This window comes from Zalophus californianus, chromosome 7 (genome assembly GCF_009762305.2).
Source record: "Zalophus californianus isolate mZalCal1 chromosome 7, mZalCal1.pri.v2, whole genome shotgun sequence".
Taxonomy (NCBI): domain Eukaryota; kingdom Metazoa; phylum Chordata; class Mammalia; order Carnivora; family Otariidae; genus Zalophus; species Zalophus californianus.
The window spans coordinates 59,449,781-59,472,188 of NC_045601.1; the positions used below are offsets into that span (position 1 = coordinate 59,449,781).

Sequence of the window (22,408 nt, forward strand, 5' to 3'; positions counted from 1 at the left end):
ATGAAAAAATATATCATGTAATTGCATTTGTGCATTTTCTACACAAAGGGCCCATAGCTTTCATCAGATAAAATCACATATCATTACCCTTTTCTTATATTTTTTGATGAATACGCATATGTGCCGTCTTTGTAAAAATATCAGAGTGCCATCTTTCCCGGGCTGACAAATGAGCATGCAACTCAGCCTAAACCAACCAGTTTTCCTCTCTCCCATCTCTCCTCCCTTCACCTTTCTCTCCTCCTCCCTCTCTGTCTCTTTCACTCTCTTCCCTCTCTCCCCCTTTTGAAATGTAAGTAAAGTGATACAAAGGCATCAAATACTGGTATATTAACAAGGCTCTTCAAAAGATGCTGCTAAGAGAATGAAAATAAAGGCTACAAACTGGGAAAAAACTTGCAAATCACATATTTGATAAAGGATTTGTATCCAGAATATATAAAGAACTCTAAAAATTTAATAATAAAAGAGCAACCCATTTTTCCAATGGGCAAACATATAAAAATATAGCCAAAGAAGTACAAAATATGATTACAATAAAATAATATTTTCATCTATCAAAATGACATATTACTTGTTCCATAGCAAGAAAACATGAGGACAAGCACTCATACTTTTGTAGTAATATAAACTGGTAAAATTTTCTGGAAGGATATTTTGATGTTATTTATTCTAGAGTTTAAATATGTTCATATTTTGACCCATATATTCCCTTTTGTAAAGATAAACCAAGGAAATCATTACACATGTAGTCAAAGACATGTATTTGAAAATATTCTTTATAGCTTCTTTTAAGATAGTGGAGAATGGGAATAAACTAAAGGGACAACAATAGGGAAAAAATCATATAAAATATAGTACAGGGACACAATGAATTTGGCAGCCACAAAGAATATTGTCTAACATGAGAAAATACTTGTTTTCATGTTAAGTAAAAAAAAAAATATATATATATATATACACACACACACATTATATATATATACATACACACACACATACATCACATATATGTTTAAGGGTATTAATATACTCTACCTCAGCAGAGAAAACCATCAGAACTAAAATGTAGAAAATGTTACCTCTTGTTATTTACAAAACATAGGATTCTGGACAATGTTTTTAGATTATGGGTTTTTGTCTTCTTCATACTTTATTCTGTAATGTTTTCTACAATAAACATGTATTTTCTTCATATGGAAAAATACATTTCATTTATTTTGGGTAGTAGAGCCATCATCCAAGTTGGTGGCTTTCAGTCACTGATTCATCACAGAGGACAACAAGATTGAAATATAGATCCTGCTTTGTATTAATCTTTTCAAAACACAGATTAAGAATACTAAACTCCATCAGCATGTTCTTCAAGAAAACTAAATGAAGTGACTCAATTTCTAAAGTTTTATGTGAAAACATTTTTAAGGTTGAGTTTGGGAGTTGAGGGCAGGCAGGCAGGATGAATCAAATAATCTTTTCTTTGGCCCTGGAGGATGGATGAAAAAATATGTATGGCTCAGCCATGGGTTGACTAATAGATTTTTACCAGAAAAAAATAGACCTTGTTTTGTTCAATCTTCTCCTTTTACAGATGGAGATCTAAAAATTTACTATCTCCATGTTTAAAAAAAATCTATTAATTCCAGCTCATTACTATTTTCTATCCCTGGATTCAAAATACCTACCCACTACTCAGAATTTCATTAAAACATGTGACACCAGATAGCTTTCCTATTTGTTGTGATAAAAACACAAATAAGAATCAGTGGCAACCTGCAGAATAAGTGATGGTCACAAATGTGGCCCAAAATACATTGGAATGAGCCTCTACTCTTTGCATTGCTAGAAAACAGCTCCCTTCCAAACTATGCCTAAGTGAGTTCTGATAATCTTCCAGGTGCTACCTCCCATGTGCTCTCGTGTCCTGTCAGCAATTTCTTCCTCAGACCAGCAGTGCTACTTTGATGCTGATGACCTTCCTAAGGTTACCTTACCATTGATCACAACTGTCCTCATCCAGTGGTGGCCTTTGCTACCACTGTTTGGCTTCAGAGAAAAACTCTGCTCATTCATTATCTACTTTATCATAAACATTGGTCAGGTACTTCTTTTTAATCCTCCCTACCACACCATCAAACCCATAGTTACATGGGAAATTGACATTTGTAACATGTCTTTATTGAAAGATCAGGGATAACACAAAGGTAATATAAGGGAACCTACAACTACCATATCCATCATTTGAGTGAATCCGACAAAAGTAGGATCAAGGGGTTTTCACCACAGAAGAGGCAGGGAAGGAGCTGTTACAACACAACTCTATTCCCCCTGCACCACTCTATACTCTAATGAGCAGATAAGCCATGCTCTTTCCAAATGTCCAGAGTCTTACTCTTTCTTGGACATCCATTTCCTCCTCAGTAATTAATATGTCTTAACAATTCCTTAATCTGAGATAGCAATACTTTTCCCATGACTGACTTTTACTACCTTGGCTCACTTTGAGAATCACCATTTCTGCATTGTTAGAATATTTACATTTGCAACACTGGAGTATAGGTATTATATTACAAGTTCTTATCTTACACTGATTTCATTTATCTAAATTCCGTCACCACAGCTAGATGGTTGAAATTCCAAAGACAGGAACTAGTATTTCTTTCTCATTCTCTATAATACTTTGCACGATACTGGACACAGAGTAGGCTTTTAATACTCAAAGATTTGAGTGAATTTGACTTATTTGACTAGGATAAGTTGAGATTTGAGATATGAAGGCAATGGTCTTCTTCAAATGTTTATTCTCTTTTCTTTGGTAATGTAATGTAAATGCCTTAGCCCTAAATACAAGAGTGAACATGAATCATTCTAAACACTATCAGGAAATAAGAAGGAATGGAATCTAGGATTAGAGAAGAAATAACTAAGTATCCACATGATTAGTTATTTGACTTCTGCAATCCTGTGTTATTTTCTTTCTTTAGGTAGCTTGCTTAAGCTTTTAATGACAAAGAGTCTTTGAAAAATCAGTCCATTTTAATATCAGTTCAAGAAATTGCATGGATCACTAGTATCCTAAGCACATTCACCTGCTGACTAGGGACCATCTTAAAAAACAACAAATCTAACATTCATTCACCAGAACAAGGACAAATAAAATAGAAAAACTGTTCCCCTCCAGACTCAGGCAATTAGTTTTAAGTATGTCTAGATGCGTGCTGCCACAAGAAATAAATTCACTAAATAGTAACTACGAGAAAGGATAAATTACAAAAGACATCAAGGTATAAGTAAATATCCTAACAGAAGGCACTTGAAAATAAACCCTCACTTCTATTATTGGAGGGTTCAAAATGTAAAGATCTATTAAATTTTATTTTTGAACTTTCATAATTGTCCCCCTGGTAACAGTCCAGGACAATTCAGATGGAAAATTTAAATTAAGACTTACAGGTTGGACAGAAATAACAAATGTCCATAAAGTCCTAACCCAATTGAGCAGTTGAATTCTAGAATTCTTTTTTTCTTTTTCTTTTTTTTAATAGTAATAAGCCTTCTGTCATGATCAGTAGACAGGTAGTAGACAATCTGAAGTAGACAGTAGACAATCTGAAGATAATCAGATAATATTTTAAGGATGTGAATATAGAAACACAAAAAATATTCTGAAGATAATGTTTGTCTTTCCCCAGGATAGCAGACACTTCTTTTATTTTTTTAAGATTTTATTTATTTGACAGAGAGAGAGTGAGAGAGCACAAGCAGGGGGAGCAGCAGAGGGAGAGGGAGAGGCAGGCCCCCGAGCAGAGAGCCCGATGTGGGGCTTGATCCCAGGCTCCTGGGATCACGACCCGAGACAAAGGCAGATGCTTAACAGACTGAGCCACCCAGGCGCCCCTAGCAGACACTCCTTTATAAATAAAAAGTCTTTATTTTATTATCATAAAAGTAATAGATGCACAAAGAAACAAAAATTTTGACAATATAGAAGGGCTTAAAATTAAAAACAATTTTTCTTCCTGTCTCCCACTCCGAGGTCGACTCCTCACAGACAATTATTTTGTACCATTTCTGGCTTTACTTTTTCTAGAAGTTATCTTTGCTATAACAAAGATTGTCTGGATTCTAGATTATCTTCTAGAGGTTATCTATATAAGCGTATAACAATGTGCTTGTGCCTTTACACCTCCACTCCATTTCTTTTATCAACTGTTCTCTCTTCCAGAAAAGATGAGCTCACTCCTTCTACACCTTCCCTTCCCCATTCATTTTTATTACCTTATTTTTTGTAGGTTTGCTTGAAAATTTTAAGTAATCGCCTGAAACATCTCATTCTTTGTTTACATTTCCTAACTCCTAACTATAAAATATGGAAAAAAAAAGCTAGTAACGTCTTTCTGTACCTCATTCTATTTCACCTTCCTCCTTCCACCTCTCAACCTTAGTCAGATGTACCATTATTGTACTGTCAAGTTTTAGTGAATTTGCATTTTATTCTCTAACAGTTATTAGTTCTTTCATTCTTTGTCTATATGTTGATTCTGAAAACTGAAAACAGATAGAAAGCATGTACATTATCATTCATTACAGAATCATTTTGTATGATTGGATTTAGATAAAGAGAAATATATTCTGTATATTCGAACCTTGTGAATAAAATATTCCAAGAATATGGATCAAATTAATTCTCAGTGTTTACTTGGCTGCTTCTCAAAGCCTCTAGCTATGAGGAAACATTTAAAGAAATAAAGAAGATATATTTTCCTTTTTTTTTTTTCAAAAACGGTGAAATATTTCAGGTTGAAAAGACCCATAAAGTGCTAAAAAGAAGAAACAAAGGAAAAATCTACACTGAAACATATTGGAGTAACACTATTTAATATCAAAGATGAAGAGAGCATTTGTAAAAGCTTAAAAAGAGGAAGCACAGGTAATATATAAAGGAATAAAAATTAAACTGACTTCAGATTTTTCAGTAGCAACACTGGATGCAATAAGATGATGAAGAAATGTCTCTAAAATGTTAAAGAGCAAGTACTTAGAATCTAGAATTTTCTATGTAGCTATTAAAATGTGAAGACATAATAAAATATTCTCGGATATATAAGACCTCAGAAGCTTTGCTGCAATAGAATTTTCCTTCAATTTTCAATTCTTACACAAAGGCTAACACAAGGTAGACACTCAATAAATACACAATAAAGAAAGGAAGGAAGAGTGGGAGGGAGGGAGAAAGGGAAGTGAGGAAGGAAGAAAGAAATCCTAATGTAAACGCAGTAATCAGTTTCATGAAAACACAGAAATACTTTCATATATGGTTGAATAGTATTTTCTACATAAAGACCTACATTAAAAACAACTTTGGACACTTAAATAAAAGAAGAGGCAAATTTAAAAAAAAGTGGCAAGAGAAATATGGAGTAAAGGTGATAAAATATTTTGGCAAAGCATATTGTTGCCTTTTTAAACATTGCTGAAACTAATCATTCAGCCTTAAAAATAAAAAACAAAAACTACTATCTATAACATAAATGAACCTTGAAGACATTAGCTAAGCGAAAAAAGTCATAGAAAGACAAATCTTCATGATTCCACTTTTGAGGTATCTAGAGTAGTTAAACTCTTAGAAAGTAGAATGGTAGTTAAGGGGACAGGGGGAGGCCTGGGGGAAGAGAAAAAGGGAGTTGTTTAATGGGACTAGAGTTTCAGTTAGTTCTGAAAGATGAAACAAATAATACATTATGTGTTTAAAAAAAAAGAAGATAGCAGGAAGAGAAAAATGAAGGGGGGGGAATCGGAGAGGGAGATGAACCATGAGAGACCATGGACTCTGAGAAACAAACTGAGGGTTCTAGAGGGGAGGGGGGTGGGGGGATGGGTCAGCCTGGTGATGGGTATTAAAGAGGGCATGTACTGAGCGGAGCACTGGGTGTTATACGCAAACAATGAATCATGGAACCCTACATCAAAAACTAATGATGTAATGTATGGTGATTAACATAACATTAAAAAAAAAAAAAGAAGAAGAAGAACATTCCAGGCAAAGTATTCTGGCAAGAACAACAACAACAACAAAAACAACATATTGGTGGCTTCTAAGGGTTAAGAGTAGAAAGGAAGTTTGATGAGAAAGGGGCAATATGAGGGAGCTTTTGGGGAGGATTGAACTATTCTGTATCTTGATTGCAGTAGTGGTTTCATGACTCTGCTTTTGTCAAGATTTATAGAACTGCACACCAAAAAAGAGTGAATTTTACTGTATATAAATTAATAAATGTTCAAAAACTTAAAAAAACTAATGATGTAATGTATGGTGATTAACATAACATAATAAAATTTTAAAAAAATGTTCTAGAGGTCTCCTGTAAAACTCTGTGCATATAGTTAACGCTACTACACTGTATACTTAAAAATGGTTAAGAAATAAAGTTTGTGTTATGTATTTTTTTTACCACAATGAAAAATTAGCTGAAACCTGCAATCAACTAGCAACACAGAATAGCTGCCTTTTAAATCCTCCTTAGGAAACACATGGTGATTATCAGTGTCTTGTTTTTGTTTTTTTAAATAACTAGCACTTTTTCTCCTATCTTCTTCTGAGTATGGTTTCCTTTTTCCTTACAATTCTGACTTGCGTGACCCTGAGCTGAAACTAAGCCAATCAGACTCCCTTTCTCAGTGTTACGGACCAAATTGTGTCCCTCCCAGGTTCATATATTGAAGCCCGAACTCCCAGTACCTCAGAATGTGATTATATTTGGAAATAGCGTCTTTAAAAATAATTAAGTTAAAGTGAGGCTGTAGGGCTGAGATCCTAATCCAATGTGACTGGTATTCTTATAGGAGGGATGTGCATACACAGAGAAAAGGTCATGTGAGAACACAGCAAAAAGGTGGCCATCTTCAAGCCAAGGAGAGAGGACTCAGGAAAAACCAAACCTGTCAACAACTTGATCTTACACTGCTAGCCTCCAGAACATTGAATATATATATTACTTTTTGCTTAAGCCACACAGCCTATAGTATTTTGTTATGAAAGCCCTAGCAAACTAACACGCTTATTGTGAACAAAGTCATCAAACACCAGTGTAGTTGGTGTGATAGAGCAGTTGATGTCTGGGTATTCGTGGGGTGGGAAGACAGACAATATATACATATAAAATTCAGTGTCAAGAAGCAGTCAGTCCTATGAGGAAAACTACATGAGTAAGGGAATATAGTAATGGAGGATGAGGAGCTATTTTAAGGTAGTTTGGGAAGTAAATATTGAGAAATATGTTCATTATGTGATTTTCTACAAAGTTTCAAAAGAAAAAAATATCTTTAATATCAGCAAGAATTTTATGTGCCTATGAGCAATTGGTTCATTTTCACCATATTAAAACCATGACACTTGTAACTATTCACATTACCCATATAACATTTGTGATTTACACTTGTCAACGTGAGAGAAAAGACAGGTTATCGACAAAGTAAAGACAACTGGACAGACAGCTAACGATCTTAACAACAACAATGGAAGACGGAAAAGAGGGAAAATATTTTTTTAAATGATGAGAGAAAAGACAATTACAAGATTGTTTAAAATCATATTTTAAATTAATCCCTCTGGTCCTAAAAACAAGTGTGTCCCTGTTATGGAGATAGATGTATTAGGTTACTGACATTGAACGTATGAATCAGGATAATAGCTAATAAAAATACCATTTGTGGTACACTCATAATACACAAATAATCTCTAATCCTCAAAACAATCCGAATAGTAGGCATTACTATCTCTGCTTTATAAAACAGAACCAAAGATTCAGAAAGGTAAATTATGTAAAATCATACAACTAATCAAAAGCAGAGTTAAGACTCAGATCTACTATTACATTTCAAAGCCATTATTCTATATATTATACCACTGGCCTCTCCTAATTCTTAATCTAAATTTCTGTTCATCAAGCAAACTTTGTATTATAACTACAAAGAATAAATACAATTATTCTTATATAAATTTTCTCTTTATGGAGCAAAATTGCACACTGATTTTTTCATAAAGTTCATGTAAGAAATATATTTGGAATATTAGAGAGTTTATGTAAATTTTATTTACGCACATCTTTAGAAGCATGTCTATGATCAGAAAATTAAATGTATTCATATTTACAGAAGTATGAATCTTATAAAACCTATTTTGTCTACTTATATGACTAAAGTACCATCTTTAGTATGTAAAATACTAACATCATCAAAACATAAAAACTGGGATTTTTTTTTTTTTTTTCCAGCAGAGGTGAAATGTTAGCACCACTCTACCTTGTTTTCTTACTTGATTTTCTTTACGACTCTCCTACATTCCTGTGGCTGTGTTTAACTCAGCCATGGAACATTCTGACCCACAAAGAAATCAAATGCATATCCGTGGCCTCATTAGAACAGTTTCACTAATCATCATTAACCAAATTTACATTTTAAAAATTCCAATAGTAATTATTGTCTTTAGAGTTCTTTTGGTGATTAACCATGTACTGCTTTGTGACAAAGCTATTGTTCTCTTGAACTGTTAAATATTTTGTTATCTTTTTTTTAAGATTTTATTTATTTATTTGACAGGGAGAGAGACAGCGAGAGCAGGAACACAAGCAGGGGGAGCAGGAGAGGGAGAAGTAGGCTTCCTGCTGAGCAGGGAGCCTGATGTGGGACTCGATCCCAGGACTCTGGGATCATGACCTGAGCCGAAGGCAGACGCTTAACGACTGAGCCACCCAGGTGCCCTTGTTATTTATCTTTATGCTACAATCCTTCTTTCATTTTATCACAAAATTATCTCCCCAAAGCAGATACTATGATCATGCAACTGTCCTGCTCAAAAACTATGAAAGGCACATTCTCATGATTCCCTCTGGCTTCAAGCTCCCTGCTTCCTCTGAATTGATTCATTTTAGATATCAAGACACTGTTCACCTGCACATTCTGTTCTTCCCAGCAGGAGCCCTGTGGCCCTCAAAGATGTCCACATACTAATCTCCAGAACCTGTGAATATGTTACCTTGCTTTGCAGTTGTAAATAAAGATCTTGAGAGATTAACCTGTATTTTGAAGGTGGGCCCAATGTGATCACAAGGGTCCTTTACAATGGAAGAAGGGAAGCAGGAGAGTCAGTCTGAGAAGGAGACTTAAAGACAGAAGCAGAGAGAGATTTGAAGATGTGATGCTGTTAGGTTGGAAGTAAAAGCTCTAAAACCTAGAAAAGACAAGGAACAGATTATTCCTAGAGCCTTCAGCCCTGCTGACATCTTCATATAACCCTATAGGACCCATTTTTGGACTTCTGACCTCCAAAAATGCAAGATAATAAATGTGTGTTGCTTTAAGCCACTAATGGTTACCTGTCATAGCAGCAATAGGAAACCAACACAAACCCATTTTTGGAAATCAGTCTCTTCTCTCAACTTGTAAAACAAGATTCTCAAATCTTTACCGAGGATTTGGGGAGGTAGAGCAGGGATTTTGCATTTCAGAATAATGAACATTAGAGACATTTCTGCTTTTAAAAATGCTTACCTATACTTTTCTCTCTTTCTCTCTGTTGTGCTCTTTCTCCTTCCCTCAAATTCTTGCTTATAATAAATAGAAGTTAAACATTTTCCTTTGTTTGTTTGGCTTCTGATAATCCATCCTCTTAGGATTTCATTTCCATGTCAGGTGATTCTATCAAACTATTTCCTCAGTAGTATCAAAAGAACTCTGATACCAGCTATTAACAGTTTTTTATATCCAACTGTATAAAGAATAATCTGAATCCAACGTGTAAATTTTAGTCACAAATGTGGTTATATATAGATTCTCTCTTTTAGATTCTCCTTCTGCTAAAGATCCCTGGGATTGTCTTTGAATTTCCTCTCAGGAAGAGGTTAATAGATCCAAACTTATCAGGGCTTTGTTTTTATTTGCTTCCCTTTAGTGGTAATAGTTTACATAAAATTATATGCAACATCACCAAATACTCTCTGTGGTTGATGGCATTTATTTTCAAAATGTTTGCCCATAATTTTTTTCTCTGCTTTCTTTGTTTTTCTCCTAACCTGAAACAGAGGTCTCTGAAATAAAATTATGACCATGATGTAACTTTTCAGAGGAGGGCCTATACCAGATTCAAGGGATTACATTGGATTATATCAACCAACAATTCTGGGAATACAGATTGCTAGAAAACCAGCAACAAAGCAGGTGGCCAGAAATCAAGCACAAATCTTGACAAAGGAGTAACAGGAATACCATAGGATACTATTATTAAGCCAATTTCTTGTCCTTATTTCCTAACCCATTAGAAAGTTAAAAGCAAAGTCATGGAATGCAATCAACATGAGTCAGGTCTAAGATGCCTGGAGTTTTTCTTTTCTTTTGTATTTAAAAGAAAATTATGAAATTGGTTTTATAGGAAGAAACCAAAAATGTTAACTGTTCTATAAAGGAATTTATTTCATAAATGTCATTCTCCAGCTCAAGGTAAGAAAACTACGGCACATAAGCCAAAGTCTGCATTTGATTTTATATTACTTGAGTGGGAACATCCTATATCTGGAAAACAAGGTTTTCTGGTATTTGATGCTAGCATATGCCATTCAGAATGGAGTTGTATTTTTGACTTTAAAAGATTGAAATAGTTGAACCATAATTAATACCGGCTAATTAGGTCATCAAAATTTCAAAGGGCAAAAATACTATTTGATCATTTAAGAGCCGATAGCTCAAGTAAATAGACTGTGACACAAATATACATATATATTAATTTCCAATTCACTTCTACCACAGAAGGCTTAAATTACTCACAAAGTCTTTCAGAGTCCTTACCCAAAAAAACAGCTTATCTCAACTCTCCACCAAATCCTCAAATCTAAATTCAATGGACACGAGATTATTATTAAAAGAAAAGGAGGGGCGCCTGGGTGGCTCAGTGGTTTAACCATCTGCCTTCGGCTCAGGTCATAATCTCGAAGTCCTGGGATGGAGCACTGGACTCCCTACTCAGCAGGAAGTCTGCTTCTCCCTCTCCCTCTGCTGCCCTCCCTACTTTGCTCTCTCTCCTTCTCTTGCTTTGTCAAATAAATAAATAAAAGAAAAGGAAAGCCAATAACACAGATAATATCCAATAGAGATAGCACAATAAACCAAATGCTCCCAAATGAGCACACCTCAATGCCACATTTCATTTTGTATGAAAGTATGTTACATAGTATGTCCCAGCCTCAGTTACATGGCCCTCCACTGGCACCCTCTACTGAAGTAATTATTCTTACAACTGCTAACAACCTTTTGTTGGTATAAGCTGCTCTCAAAAGGTTTTGTTTTGTTTTTAATTGTCTTCTACTCTAATGTCTCCTATGTTTTCCTCTGCTGGAGAAGCAGATATCACCAAATATAATTCCAAGTGTATTGCTGAGGAGTATTCTACTATAATACATTCCATAATTTATTTATTCATTCCCTTTTTGATAGGCATTTGAACAGTTTCCAGGTTTTACTTACTGCAAATAATATTGCTATCAACACTTGCATGTAGGTCTTTGTGTGGACACCCGTTTTAATTTCTTTTGATAATTACCTAAGATGAAATGGTTGGATCATATGAAAGGCTAGGTTTAACTTCGTAAGAATTGTCAAGCTGTTGCCAAAATTGGTTGTACCATTTCATATTCCCATCGACAGTGTATGAGAGTTCCATTTCCCAAACACCTTCCCCAAAATCAATCATTTTAATTTTAGCCATTCTAATAGGTATGTAGTGGTTTTAATTTACATTTCCCTAATTACTAATGATGTTGAACCTTTCTCATGTGCCTATTTGCCATTTGTAAATCTTCTTAATTGTCCGCTCAAATGTTTTTGCTCATTTTTGTGGGTGGTTTTTGTACTATTAAGTTTTTTTTTCAACATGTAAATATTTCACTTATTTTTTTGTACTATTAAGTTTTTAAAGTTCTTTTATATTCTGTCTACAGGTCATTTATCCAATATATCTCATTTGCAAATATTTTCTACCCAGTTTATAACTAGTCTTTCATTCTCTAAGCAATGTCTCTTGCAGGGCAAAATGGGTTAATGTTGATGAAATCCAATTTGTCAATTTGTTAATAGATGGTGCTTTTGGTGTCACATTCAAGGAAGTGTCATGTAACCCAAAGTTTTCTCCTATGCTTTTTTGCATCTATTGAGAAAATCCTATGATTTTTCTTGTTTAGTTTTTTAATGTGGTGAATTACACTGATTGATTTTCAAATGTTAAATCAATTTTGGATTTCTGGAATAAACTCCACTTGATCATGATGTAGTATCCTTTTCACATATTTGTATTGTATTCACAAAAACTTTTGTTCAAAGTTTTTCATCTACATTTATGAGCAATAGTTACCTGTGGTTTTCTTTTTTTGGTAATGTCTTGGTATCAAGGAAATTTTTACCTCATAAAATGAATTGGGAAGAGGTCCCTCCTGTTTAGTTTTCTGGAAGAGTTTGCAGAGAATTAGTTCTCTAAATGTTTGGAGGGATTTCAGTGAAGGCATCTGAGACTGAAGTTTTCATTGTAGGATGGTTGTTAACTGTAAATTCCATTTTTTAGGATTAAAAAAATCTAATTCTATTTATTCATTGAGTTTGGTGGTTTGTGTCTCTGAAGGAATTTGTTCATTTCACGTAAGTTTTCCAATTTATTGGCATAATGTTGTTCTTAATTGTTAAAAGCTGTCAAATGGCAGATATTTTATCCTACTTGCAAGCTAACAAATTAAGCCTGCCACAATATTGATAGACAGAGATGCAGATATAGTTATGAATATAGATACAGACATAGATATCTAGACAGAAGAAACAAGATTTTTTAGGATGAGAGAAACCCTTTCTTACTTACCGCAAAACAGCCAGAGCAGCATTTTAGCACCAGTTCCCCAGCCCCTGTCTCTGTGTAGCAACATGAATGAAAGCCACATATTACCTGCACAGGTGGCAAGGATGAATCGCAGGAGAGGAGACTCAAAATTATGAGACTCAGAGCTTATACAGGTGCTGCTGTACATAGAACCATTCTCCCCTCTGGAGAGAAAGAGGGAGTTTTATTCTGAACTGTAAACAAATCCTCTCCAAAGAAAAGAGGGAAGCTCTTTATTATCTTAGAATATAAGCAGAGGCTCCTGGGTGGCTCAGTCGGTTAAGCATCCGCCTTTGGCTCGGTTCATGATCTCCAGGTCCTGGGATCGAGCCCCATGTCAGGCTCCCAGCTCAGGGGGGAGTCTGCTTCTCCCTCTCCCTCTGCCTCTCCCCCTGCTTGTGCTCTCTGTCTCTCTCTGTCTCTCTCAAATGAATAAATAAAATCTTAAAAAAAAAAAAGAATATAAGCAAATATCTCCAGAGGAGACAAATCTCTACATCCTGGTTTTCAAGGTCTTTGTTATTCAAATATGCCCCCTTGGTTTGAAGATCTGAACCATGCAGACACATGAAAATATTTATAGAGAACTATATGTACCAACTATTTCACATTCAAATCCTGTCTTCAGAGGGAGGCCATCCCTAAATCCATTCAGTTATTATATCAAGAGGTGATATCATGAGACCACTGTTACCTAAAGGATGCTCAGACCTCCTCTTCTAATTTGATTAGAGGAATCTGATTCAGGGATACATAATCATTCCATCTTGTGGCTCTGCAATGCATAGGGTGTTGTCACCGTCTTTATGTTCTTGAATGGGTCTCTAGATCTAGTTTCCAGTCAGAAGAAGGAGAAGAGAATCTAGGGAAGGCCTAACTTCTTTCTCAAAGGCCTGTGGTAGTCAGCCTCCGAAATGACCCCTAGTGAGTTCCATCTCCTAGTTTCCATGCCCTATTGTAGTTCTATCCCACGTTGAATAGAGCTGACCTGTGTAACTGATATTATTGAGGCAATGATGGCATATGACTTTTGAGGCCAGGTCACAGAATATATCTCGGCTTCTGTCTTGCTCTCTTGGGTCATTTGCTATGGGGAAAGCCAGCTACCAAGTTATAGGGCTACTCAAGTGGTCTTTTGGGGAGTTCCATGTGGTGAGGAGCTGAGGTATCCTGCCAAAAGGCCATGTGAATGAATCATCTCGGAAGTGGAACCTCCATCCAAGCCAACCCTATAGATGACTACAGCTCCCACTGTTGTCCTGACCCACACTTGCACAAAAGAATTGAGGCCAAGAGAAAGGATTAAATTCTACGAGGATGATACCAGCATGGTACACAAATGGATGCAGAAGGTGCAGTTCATAGAACATGTGTGTGTGTGGGGGGGGTACTAGGTAGACAATTCCACAGAAAAACACTACATTTCTCAATAAATATCTATGGAATGAATGAATAATTAAATTGGATTTCTCTACAAAAGAATATTTAAAATATAAAACTCTTAATGGGCATGAGATAGATGTACATGTCATGACATGGAAAGAGGTCTATGGTTTACTGTTCAGTGATAAAAGCAGATTACAGAATAGTCTGTATAAAATGGCTCAACTTATAAAAGAAACAAATGAAAATGAATAAATGTATATGCATGAAAAAGTTTTTTAAAAAATGTACCTCAAACTGTTAGCAATAATTGCCTCTAAAGACATTCACATTCTCTTTATACATTGTGTTATGTGAAATTTCTTTTACTATCTACTTTATATACACTGCATTATTTAAATTATTTGCAATACATATTACTTTTACAGAGATATGTAATACAAGGCAATGAAAAGCAATACAAATAAACATATTCTCTGGAAAATAATTCCCCCTCTAAAATGCTTCACAAATCTGTCTCTTTCTCTTCATGGCATGCTACTACTTCCTTAGTACAGTCTTCTGTCATTTATTACCTAGACCAGGATTCAGCAAACTACTCCTACCTTATGCTTGCAAGGTATATGGTCTCTTCGCAACTCCTCAATTTTGCTGTGGTAGTTTGAAAGCAGCTGTACATAATACCTAAACTAATAGGTGTGGCTGTGTTCCAATAAAACTTTCTTTACTAAAACAAGTAGTGGGCCAGCCCATGGGCCATAGTTTGCTGACCATTCACTTAGACTACTGAAGCCACTAAATTCTCTAACTCTGATCCCTTCCACCATGCTCTCCCATATCATGCACTGTTTCTATATATGTTATGTAATTTCTTCACATCCTATGTTTTTGTTTAATTCTCATTTTCCTGGAAAAGTCTTAGATTTCTCGTGACCTCTGATCATTTTTTAAGACCAAGAATAGTCTTCATGACCCCAATAAATAAAACCAACTGCTTTGCTCCACTGTTCACAGTCTTTGTACATAGCTTGATTGGCACCCTGTATTGTGATGATTTCCATCTGTGCCTTCCAGTCAGACACAGCATACCACGAGGGCGGAGGCTCTGCTTTTGAATTCCTGGAACTTAACAGAAGACAGAGCAGAGAACCGGGATTCAGAAATGTTTGCTGAGTGAATAAAGAGAGAGGGAGAGGTATCTCTTTGGCCTCTTAGGCTTTCAAATTAGGTGCAGAAAATTGTTCCTCCCAGCAGTTTTCCCCCTTCACAATCCAAACAATCAATACCTGGCAGCTTGGATCTTTCTTTCCTCCTTCTTTTCCATATTTCTGCATGATTTAAAGTCCAGAGAAAGTAAGACCATATAGCTAATATCAACTTTTTGATTTTAACTTGTTATCTGATCCAAAACAACACTCTAAGCATTTATAAGTAACATCATTCAGGGGATGGTTCATCTTTGCACTGCTGTCCTTGTTATAAGGATTTTCCGCAACCCAGGTTCACTAGATGGTGAGCTACTTGATTATGAGGAGCATGTTTTTGAAAGGCTAAAAAATATTTAGTGCATATATGAATGACTACCAAGGGCACAGCCTGCAAGTTTGGAATGTGTCCCAGGTATGCTTGGGACTTATTCACAGAGTTTGTACATAGGAAAAATCTTACCTTAGAGACAATAAACTATCAAAAACCCATTATATTATTCAACTTAACCTCTCTCAGCCCTTTAGATGGCTATCATCACCAATTTGCTGATGAGGAAACTGAGGCTCAGGGTTGTTAAATATCTGACCCAGTGTCATAGTGAACAAGGAGATGGACCTGCATCTCAAACTCAGCCCTTCAGATTTTAAATCTTATATTCTTTCTTCATACATGGCTTATCCTCACCTTCCCTTGATTCTTCACATTTATACAAAACCCTCTGCATATAATTTAAAATGAGTTATTGAACTATCCAATCCAGTGCTAGAGCTTTTGCAGCTGACTTCCTGCTAAATAATATAATTATGCAAACATTGTTAAAAGGGGTTCAAAATGTTTGCCTGTTGAATATTTTTTAAAGGTTTAAAACTGGCAAGATAGTTTTAAGCACCACTATATACCAAACTTTGTTGAGTTGTCCCTGGGTTTTGAGTGGCTGTGAGATGGACTAGCCTGAGATGACCCACATATGAAGACTGAGTAAATATCCATCCATAGGCAAGGCAGGTTGGGGGACTGGACTTGTGCTGCCCGGCATGGTAAGAGAAGGTTAATGTCAGTTACAGTGACAGGAAATTCAACAATAGATGGGATCTCCAGTAGATATACAGAACACAATAACAAAAGAACTGGAGATCCACTCATCATTCAGAAGAACCTGAAGCTGAAAATAGAAACCATTCATAGGGGTAGGACTGAATCAAGAAAAAAGTACAGGAGAAGTTCTGCGCCATAGGAGCTTACATACCCTTCCTAGAAACAAGGCTGGGACTCAGGCACAGGGGATTCAGACAACACATCAGGGACAAGAACTCAGGTGCATAATTAAAGTGACAGCAGCTCACTTGATTGGGGCTACTGCCATTCCCTCTTCCCAAAAGCAGAAATGTTCTAAGCAGTCGTACAGATTGAAATCTAGAGGTGATGCATACTCAGCTCCAATAACGAAGAGACAGGAAAAACAGAGACCGTTTCCAGTGTGCCTGTCTCCTTGAATATGTCTCTCTAGCTCCCCCTCTCTCTTGCTTGCCTTTCTTTTTTCCGTGCTCCTCACTGTTCAAAGGCTTTATGTGGTCAAATTATGCGTTGGAACATTTTCCTTAATTATTAAATGTTTATTTTTCTTATTCTGAATATTTAAAATAATTGAGTATAGGGTGCCTGGGTGGCTCAGTTGGTTAAGCGTCTGCCTTCGCCTCAGGTCAAAATCCCAGGGTCTTGGGATAGAGCCCAGCATCGGGCTCTCTGCTCAGTGAGGAGCCTGCTTCTCCCTCTCCCACTGCCTGCCCCTCTGCCTACTTGTGCTCTGTCTCTGTCAAATAAATAAATAAAATCTTTAAAAAAAATAAAATAAAAGTGAAATAAAATAATTGAGTATTTTATATTTTACTAATATATAGTCAGTAGCCCTCTGTAGAATTCCTAACACTGCTTTTTTTTAAAAGATTTTATTTATTTATTTGACAGAGAGAGACACAGCAAGAGAGAGGGAACACAAGCAGGGGGAGTGGAAGAGGGAGAAGCAGGCTTCCTGCTGAGCAGGGAGCCCGATGCGGGGCTCGATACCAGGACCCTGGGATCATGACCTGAGATGAAGGCAGACACTTAACAACTGAGCCACCCAGGCGCCCCCCTAACACTGCTTTAACCAACTTTTATTCACTGGACTAAACACTGCAATCAATCCAAACTGCACAAAATGGATTCAGGTTTTTAAAAGATCTCTACACTACCAAAAAATTAAGATCATACTTGCTTCCTAAATATTCATAAATGATAAAATGGTTAATTATTTTGCATTCATTTGATGACATATTATGCACTAAAATATTTAAAAAATCACTTTAAAAATTTTTTAAATCTTTAAAAAACTTAAAATCTGAACCCAAGACTACAACTAGGTAAAATTTTTGTAATTTTAAATGTGAAGAGAATATGGAAAAACAACAACAACAACAACAAAACCATGGTTCATAGAAAGACAAATGGTTTATTATATTTTATTTTTTGGTATTATGTTACTTGGGAGTTTAATCATATTTCTTAAAATGACATATATGTCCCTCACCTATACTTCTTGAGACGAGTGCACAAGCTCACATAATATGGTCTGTTTCACAGAATTATTACCCTAAAAATGTTCAGTTGTTCCAGTATGATACTTTTAAAATAAAGCATTTCAAAGAATCTAGTGTCTTTGACAAATGAAGCTGTAACTTCATGGATCTAAAAGAAAACAAAAACAGAAACAAAATAATCTTTCCCTGATAGACATGAAAGGAAGGTATCACTCAACATAGTTAGATTTCGAATGCAGTGAGTTCAGGGAAATCTCTATCTATGACCTCCTAATCAGCTCTGGTCCCCAACTCTATCCTTCTTCATCCTCCTGCAAGAACTAGTTTCATTTGGAATTCAGAATTTGTCTCTTATCTTTAGTATTTCTGCCAAGAACACCAGAAGACTAACTTTTTGCCCTTCTGCTTTCTGACATGTCATTTTGGCTTCTAATTCGAATGCACTTAAATCCTCCACAAAATTAAATTATGATTATGCATTCACTTACCTCTTATTCCTTAAAAGTACTTTTCTTTCCTATGACTTTGCAGTAGCAGGCTGATAAAAGCTTGCTTACATGTGCCACTTTATTAAATTAATATACATTCAATGGAAACATTCAGATATGATTATTTTACTATTCATAATATGTAATTTGCTTCCTTTGAGAAATCATTTATTCTTCCAACAAATAACTTCAATAAAACACAATAGCATAAGATTGAATACATGGATAGGCTTTTTTTGTTATGAGGAAATATAAATGCTTATTAAAAATACAGACCTTTCCCATAAGAACTTCTTAAGCATCAGTTCTAAAAAGATGAAATAAAAGGCATTTTTATAATAGTATTAAAACTTATGGCAGCTTAAACCGAAATAAGATTCTGATATGGAAATGTTTACTTTTTATTGTTGGTAACCAGATTCATTGTCACTATATTGTTTTGGCTGCTAGCTATGACCCAGTTTTCATTTGTTGTTATGCTTTATTTATTTATTTTTTAATTCTATGACAAAAAAACAAAATACTGAACGTTTTAAATAGCATCAAAGATTTTTATATTGACTATACTAAAAAATATTAGTATTAATGAATATAAATTTGGAGTGCTGACTCTGAGGCAAAAGCATGCTTGGCTAATTCAAGGAGACAGGATGATTGAAGAAAAGAGAGGGAGGGATGGGGTGCATAGAGAAGGAAGGCCAAAAAGAAAACCAAAGGGCAAGATATAGGGCTATAGAGGTCTTCAGATTTTATTATATACATGCAATGGGAAGCCATTGTGGGTTTATGAGCAGGATGGTGACATGATCTTATTTATATTTTCAAAGCCTCACACTGGCAGCTGTGGGGCTACAGGATGTACAAGACTAGAGTCAGGGTAATGAGAATGGTAGCTTGAGGTAGGTTGTTTTGTACTGGGTGGTAAGGTGTGGTTTGATTCTGGATCTAGAAACCTACTGATTATACCGTTTACCAAGTTCACTTATTGTTAATATGCTTTATCATTTCTTCACCCTCCTTTCTCTCTCCCCCTCTCTCAAGCCTTGTTCAAATCTGAATTATTTGAGGGTAAGTTATATTCATCATACATCATGTCCCCTTACTTCTAAATTCTTCAGTGTGTATTTTCTAAGAACAAGAATCATCCTTTACATAATCACAGTGCAATTATCAACTTCAGTAAATTTAATATTGATACAGTATCTAATTTTATCTAATTTACCATTTGTATTCCAATCTTGTCAGTTGACCCAGTAATGTCCTTAATAGCCTTCGTTCCCCTCCAGTACCCAAGATCTGGTATTGCATTTAGTTGTCATGTCTATTTAGATTCCTTTAATATGAGGCATTTTCATAAACCTTCTTTTCTTTTATGGATGTATTTTAATGTAGAGACAACTGACAGGACTGAACATTTATACAGATAGATTTGATGTGGACTCCGAGGGAGGTAAGGATGACTCCAAGATTTCTGGCTTCAGAAACTGAATGGATCTCATTTATTGTGAATAACTAATGCTGCAAAGATTGGGGGCAGGTGGGAATCGAAACCTCTAGGGAGGTGCCTCTTGTGAAAGAGACTTCTAGTACTCATCCATATTTCCTCTTCTGGACACACTGGAGAATTACACTTCCCCACCACCTGACAGCCATATGAAACTGTGAGCAGTTCTGGCTAACAGGTTGTAAGCTCAAATGATAGTATCAGGTCTCAGGAGAAGCATTCTCTTACCTTGTCTCATTGTCCAAGGAGGCTGCATATTTCAAGTAGTGCAACTGCAGGATGGTGGAGGCTCCATCAGTCAGCAATGCAGACTGATGGAGAATAGTCATCCTAGAGAATTGTTCCTTCCCACAGCAGACTTTGCATGACCAAATGAACATTTGTTATGTCAATTCACTGAAATTTGGGGATTTATTACTACCTAGCCTATCTTGACTAAGTCACCATTAGACATTCAAGTGAAATGGCAAGCAGATATTTAGATATAAAATCCTGGAATTGGAGTCAGGTCAGTTCTGTGAATGTTTGGGAATCACCAACATATAAATGACAGAGGCATGAGATTCCCCCAACTAGTGAATATAGGTAGAGATAATTGATTGATAGGTGATTGACTGAGATATACCAACATATACCCATACCTGTACATATATAATGACCTACTCCTCAATCAGCTGCTATAGACAATCAGTCCAGGAAAAGGCATCTAACCTAAGACAGAGACTCAAAGTCTTTCTGCAGGATTTTTCAAACTGGAACTAAAGGAGTCAGCCTCTCTTAGGTGGTGGGAATCAGAGACTATAATCTGTAAGGGTTAAGAACTGTCAGAAGTCATATTCCAAGCTATGTGAATGAAACTTGCAACAATAGGAAAGAACAAATTGGAAGTAGAGAAAAAAAGATAAGAGAGTTCCAACAACTTTCAATTCCCTGGTTCTCACTGTTCTTCAGGCCCTTTCTGTCATGTCTTTCAGATGATTTGGTCATTTAAGAATACCACTAATTATAAGAGCCAATAATTACCATATTGTCCTAATCTAGTTTGAACTAGATTTCTATAACTTATAGCCCAAAGAATGCTGGATAGTAAATGGTTATTACCAAATTAACAAAATATTATAAACTTTTAGTGTAAAAAAAAACTAATCATGGTGGGACACCTGGCTGCCTCAGTTGGTAGAGCATGCGACTCTTGACCTCAGGGTTGTGAGTTCAAGCCCTGTGTTGAAACAACAACAAAAACAATTCATGGCTTCTCCTGTTTTTAAAAATCCATCATTTACTTCCTGTCCTTTCCCCCACTTAGGATCCTATTCTAATGATCTATTGGTGCATACCAAACAACTGCAACACAGTAGCTTAAAATGACAATCAGTTGTTTTGCTCATCAATCTGCAATTTGGGTAGGCCTCCATGGGGAAGGCTCACCTCTTGCACATGCTGTCAACAGGAGACCTGACCAAGAAGGCCCACCCACATGTGTGATAAGTTGGTGCTGGCTGTCAGCTGATCAACCAGGCCTGAGGTGTCTCTCCATACGGGTCTCTCAGTATGACCACAGCATCTTCACAGATGAGACTGGATCCCAAGGGCAAGCATATCAAGAGAGACAGCCAAGCAGAAGCTATATCATCTTATATAACCTAGCCTCAGAAGTCACACAGTATCACTTCTGCCACACTATAATAGTCATACTAGTCACAACAATCACAAAGTCTTACCCAAATTCAGTGGAGAAGTACATAGATGCCACCTTTTGATGTGGGAGCGGTTAGATTCAAGAATAATATGAGGCAAGGGAGAATTATTATGGCCATTGCTAAAAAATTTAATCCAGCATAGGTGCTTAACGGTTTATAAAAACTAAGACTACTGTATGTAAACCACAGGCATATTTGTTTTAGTTCCATATGAAAAATATTCATTCATTCATTTACTCACCTATCCATTAATTCATTTGTAAAATAAAAACTTATTGAGAGACAAAGATTCTAGGCACTTTGCTAGATGCTGGAACAGGGCCAATAGCCAATATATGCTTATTCTACAATTTATTTACAGTATATATTCTACAATTTATTTACAGCCATTATTCATTCTTATTGGACCTGTGTCCATTCAGATGTCTTGGTATCCAGGTTGTCAACTATTTTGAATACCATCCCTTTGCTTGGGGAATAGCAAGGAAGACAGAAATCTTCCAGGAAGACAGACTAAGGGAGGAGATCATGGTCTGGTGTACCTGTACAGACACTGCTAATCTTATGCTGGATTCCTTAGATCTAGAACCTGAGACAGAGATTCTTGTGAAAGTGATTTATTTAGGAAGTGCTCTCAGAAA

At 35.9% G+C, this 22,408-nt stretch overlaps 1 long non-coding RNA gene across 1 annotated transcript in view; it reads right to left on the bottom strand.

Moving 5' to 3' along the window:
• Positions 1-18,027: 18,027 nt before the first annotated feature.
• Positions 18,028-22,408, bottom strand: part of LOC113927172 — a 30,729-nt gene continuing 26,348 nt past the window's right edge. The window contains exons 6-7 of the long non-coding RNA XR_003521526.1: positions 18,840-18,870; positions 18,028-18,223 (exon numbers count right to left, since the gene is read on the bottom strand). This is a non-coding gene — a long non-coding RNA (uncharacterized LOC113927172). The remainder of the gene's footprint in view (positions 18,224-18,839; positions 18,871-22,408) is intronic.